The sequence below is a fragment of the Triticum aestivum genome, chromosome 1D (assembly GCF_018294505.1).
Source record: "Triticum aestivum cultivar Chinese Spring chromosome 1D, IWGSC CS RefSeq v2.1, whole genome shotgun sequence".
NCBI lineage: Eukaryota > Viridiplantae > Streptophyta > Magnoliopsida > Poales > Poaceae > Triticum > Triticum aestivum.
Genome location: NC_057796.1, coordinates 470,409,014 through 470,414,357, shown reverse-complemented (window position 1 = coordinate 470,414,357; position 5,344 = coordinate 470,409,014). Strand labels below are relative to the sequence as shown.

At 43.9% G+C, this 5,344-nt stretch overlaps 1 pseudogene; it reads right to left on the bottom strand.

Moving 5' to 3' along the window:
* Positions 1-1,983: 1,983 nt before the first annotated feature.
* Positions 1,984-5,065, bottom strand: LOC123183073 (uncharacterized; annotated as a pseudogene).
* Between the last annotated feature and the right edge of the window lie 279 nt (positions 5,066-5,344).

Here is a 5,344-nt window from a genome sequence, read left to right as displayed (position 1 = left end):
GGTTGGCCTGGCCAACCGCGACTAAAGGCCTTCGGGCCAGCCTGAGGACCTTTAGTCCCGGTTGGCCAGGCCAACCGGGACTAAAGCCCCTCCCGTCCGCCAGCGCGCGCTGGGCCCAGATAGTTGGTCGCGGGTCTCCTCCCGAACCGCGACTAAAGACCCCTTTAGTCGCGGTTCGATTATTTTGGGGACTAATGGGGGCGTATGGAAGCCTCTTTTTTACTAGTGAGCGGTGGTGATGACGACGCTAAGGTTGGCTATGATGATACCGGGACCGGGAGTGGCGATGACTAGGTTGCCGGGGGTTTTGACGATGGCTGCGACGACGGTCATGGTGGGGATGGTGGTAGTGATCAAGGACAAGACCTGTTTGAGATGTGAGAAAAAGACGTCCGAGGAAGTGCAGGTCTCTACCTAGTTTGCCACTTCTTATGCTATCCTAGCTAGCTTCGGGTGTGTTCAAGTAGCGTCAAGAGTTAGTTTTTGCGTAGTGTGTGCGAATGTGATTGCCAGCAGGAGATTCGGAGCCATGTTATAGTACTATTTTTATGTATGATAATATAGGTAATTCAGTCTTCTGTATGGGGGATCTTAACAGCATCATGAACTCTTGTAATAGAGTCAAGTTAATGTGAATTATATTCTTACATTTTGCTTCAGTTCAGCTTTGTTCTCTGTTTGATTTGGGATTTTCTGGTCCGGAGAATTACACTTGGTCTAAATATGTTGTTCTCCTCTAGTCCTGCTCATGATCACCTTCAGTCCTTGACCTGTGTCTAGCCCACGCGCAATTGTGCAATCACTTGCCTAATTACTATAGATCATGCTCGTATTTTAGCTTCCATTAGTTGCTTCAACTTACTGCGGTCCCAACCTCAGTTTTAAGTTCAAAAATTGATGGACATGGGAAGCTACTACTACCAATCTCAGTTTAAAATTTGATAGTTGGTGGCTCAGAGAGAAGAGGATTTCCATCTTTCACCAAAAGGCCAAAGCTACTACTACAAATATGCATGAGCTCACTTGAATACTAGATATATACTATTACTTTATGTTCAGAAAATACAATAAAAATCCAAAAGTAAGTACCGGCAGTCAAAATACCTCACTGGATGAAGCTTACACGGATGACCAAATCACCAATTATCATTTATATTAACTAGTCGGATCTAAAGATTTTTTTTCTTTGAACAGTTAGACGGATAAGAATGATATACAAAAACTGGTAGGACACAATCCTAGGAAGCACATTATGCGCAGATAATGTTGGTTCTCAACTCTAATACAATACAATTTCTGCTACCAGCTACAGAGGAAACATGGGCTCACCATGAACTTCCTCATGTCCTTGTTCTTTACATGGCATTTCTATTCCAAGCTGAAACAAAAGGATTCAGGATGGGGGTTACTGAGCAACATCAGCAACATTGCAAAAATATTGCCTTAGCACCACTCTCATACAGAACTACTGAAGGTATCATAGTTCAAAGATTCATGGCGTACAAGGAAGAAGAACAGAGAACTCTCACCTGCTTAATCGGAGAGGCGGAGCCAGAGGCAAGCTCAAAGTCATTTACAAAGAGTAGATCATCCTTAATTGACCTTATCCAGAGTGTAGTCCCACTCAAATTTGCTCAATTAGTAATACCAGCCAATTGCCGGCGCCAATGTAGAACTGTTAGTGACCCCAGTTATGTTACCACTGTATCGGCATGGCATGATAAAATAATATGGAATCATGGCAAATTTTCTACTGCAGCAGTATCAGCATCAACTATCTTAATGCTAGACAAAAGAATTGACATACAAAAACACTCACTAAAATGACACACACAACGGATTACTGGAACATGCTGTGCACTAGATCTGTACATTTGTTTCAGCTTCAGCAGGACACCTATGATCCATCTAGCCACTGATATTGCAGTGAAAATGATGAAGCCAGCGCCATGGCCGTCCATGTAAAGTAAACAGACTGGCCTAAAAGAGAAGTTTTTTGTTTTATTTTGCATGGTAAATTAGAGCTACAAACACCACAACTAACAAAAAGAGCAAGCAGCGGAACCACAGGACTGAATGACCCAAGCGGATGAGAAAACATAACTACTCCCTCTGTAAACTAATATAAGAGCGTTTAGATCACTACTTTAGTGTTCTAAATGCTCTTATATTAGTTTACGGAGGGAGTACTAATTAACATGCATACAGGGAGTCTTCGTCACAAAACCAAATATGTTGGTCACAAGTAGACATGGTACCATAGGGATAGGACTACCTGCTCCAGTTATACATCACCTCAACTAATACACTATGCGTTACAGTGAAGATGGTAAGAACTGCAGCCAAGGAAATGCAGTTCTCTGCTCACCCTTGTCGCTGCCCATCCAAAAACTTCCTGATATCATCCTCCTTCACATGGCATTTCTGGTTCAAGGAAACAGAGGAAGGATCAGGATATAGTAGAGGTAATTCAGCATCAGAACATTTTATTACCATTTGTCAGTCAAATGTTATGTACACTCAGAAATAAAAAAAAATCAACTTTGTCCAGCAACATAGGGTTTTTTTTATCAAAAGCTACAGCCCATAGAGCTTAAATGGCATTATATATATTTGCAGAGCAACATGTTTCCATTTCATAGTTTGTATTTCAGTAAAACAAAAAATCTAATCATACAAGGAAAAATGCCTGACACACAAGCCCAAATTATCAAGCGTTAGCTTGGACTAGCCATTTGTAGTATAACCTCAACAATACCTGGCTGTGTAAAATGTACATCCATTTGTGTCCAAGGAAAAAAAATACTAAGCAACATTCAGCGAAAAAAAAAAACAAGTATTACAATCTCATGCATAAGTTTCAGTGAAGACAATCACATACATAGGTTCAGCAAAAATAATGACTTAAGAAATGAGAAGTTAAAATTCCAGGCTTGATTGGTTTGTGATAATATTTCACGATAATGAAGTACAGAGGTCAAGCTCCTATACATGTTCTATACTTTGTATGGTCGTAAACACCACGTAATATTAGCCCATTGCACAAGTGATTTTAAGACATCTTAAGGCAAGCATTATCTAATATCGCGTAGTTAGTATTGTTAAAATGGCCTAAAGAATCAAGCATATACTAATACCATACCACAGCTATACCAAACTAGTGCATATTGCAAAACCACGTAACCTCAACAAAAGGAATATACAGACCATCTAAAGGCCAAAATAGCAAACCTTCCAGGATCATCCTTGGGCGCGGGGAATATGGGCGGCCAAATCATCATAAAAGGATAGACATCATTGAACGGTCGATCCTTTACTGTCACCCCATGCACTTTACGCAGTGTCTTGCTTATGACATCCAGATAGAAAATGCAGCCACACATTTCCAAGAACACAAATTCAGCATTATCCCCCACATTGCTTATACAATTAAAACTAATATGCTCATCCTCAAGGTCTGATCCAGCATCATCAAATTATCCCACATCTGATGCAAACAAATTGTATCAACCAACAACCAGTTGTCCCCTTTGTGGAGCCAGATGCAAAGCTGTAGCTCCTTGACATGGATATGGGTGAGATATACACCAGAAGCATCACCGGCACGTGACATGATGGTGCGAACACAGTGAAAATTCACTCCTTGTGGGAGCAGAATTGTGGAGAAACCCGAGGTTGTCATATCCAAGACAATAATTTCATCACTGAAGGTGTCAGCCATATAGATTTTATCGTCAACAAGCACAACTGCCAGTGACGTCAGCAGACGAGGGAGCTGTGTCGTGGCCGAGGCATGCATGCACCAGACGCCACCTTGCAACATATAGACTCGCACCCTGAAACTTTTTGTCTTGCTGAAAAACTCCGCCAACATATACAGGTAGGACAAGACACCGCCTTCTTCTTTGGAGAGGATTGTATTGAAAATTTGTTGACCATGGTACTGGGCTCTTGGGAGTGGTGGGATGACATCCATGTCTCTCTGAGGGCATAGTGGGCGGTGCACTCCATGTGTCAATATTGTTCCTCTGCGGCATCTGGTTAAGACGCTGCCATTCCGGCAATCCATGATGCATAATCTGTCATTGTCGGCGCCGAAGCTATGGCTCGCGACACGGGAGATGAAGGGGGCGAGCTCTGGGGGCTGGGGCTGCATGGGGACGAAGAGCAGGGGGGCGCCCAACCATATCCAGGCCGACCCTCCATATATGTAGAAGCCAAGGACGCGAGGCGGGTGGCGCTTGCGGAACAGGCTGAGGAACTTAGGGTCAGAGGCATGGCAGAGCCAGCGCTTGCAGACGAGGGTGGCGCATACAAGTGTGGTGGGGAAGCTGAGGATCTCAATGAGGAGGTTGTCGTCGTCGAGCACCATGGATGCCGGCAAATGCTGCTGCGATTCGCCATCGGCACACGGTTTCTTCTCTGGACGGAGCCTGGAAAAATCGGAGCGGCGAACAAACGCAAAAGAGTCAATGCAATGGGCTGATTGCTTCCACCAATATGGCATAAAAACATCAGCATCCAACAAACTGCAGGACACTGAAGAAATACAGTACTGCTGGAAATGAAACAAATTGGGGAGGAATCTGAAGGGATGGGGAGACCGGATGCTCTCACCGCTGGGAAATCTCCTCGGAAGCATCCTCCATTATCTATCGGGCTATTGGAGTGCCCTCAGCTGAGTAAGTACATGCAGGTAGAGTTGAATTAGGGGGGGAAATCCTAATTACCTAGGGTGCTTAGATGAAAAGAGATGAAGAATGAATTAGGAGAGAAGAGGAAGGATAAAGGCTCGCCTCATTCGAGTCGGGGGAGGGGGGAAGAAGGCTCGCCGCTGCCGGGGCGAGAAAGCTCAGGTCGCCGGCCGCACTCCTTTCTTCCGGCGGGTCGATGCGGTGGAGGAGAGTAAGTGCCTTTGAGCGGATCTGGGTTCCCGGAAGTCAGCGGTCGCTGGCAGGGGTAGCCGGAGCAATCGCTGGGAGAAGTCGCCGGCGGAGAGGGGGCTGCGATGCCGGCGCAGGCGAGTGGAGCTGTTTTTTTTTTCTTGTTTTTTTACTAGTGGGCGAATGAGGCGACCAAGCTGCCGGTTGAACCAAAGACCGTATCTGAATATTTTGCTCGCGAATCAATTAAGAACCAAAACCATCGCAGATCCGAGTATTTTCTAATTTCGAACGCAAAACATTTGTTTCAAAAAAAAGAACGTATTATGAAACGCAGACACTTTTTAATTTTTTAATTTTTTTGGAAAAACAAACATTTTCCAAAACGGGATTTTATTTTTGAAAGAAAATGAACAATTTTTGAAACTCTGGAAAAAATGAATATGTGAACATTTTTTGAA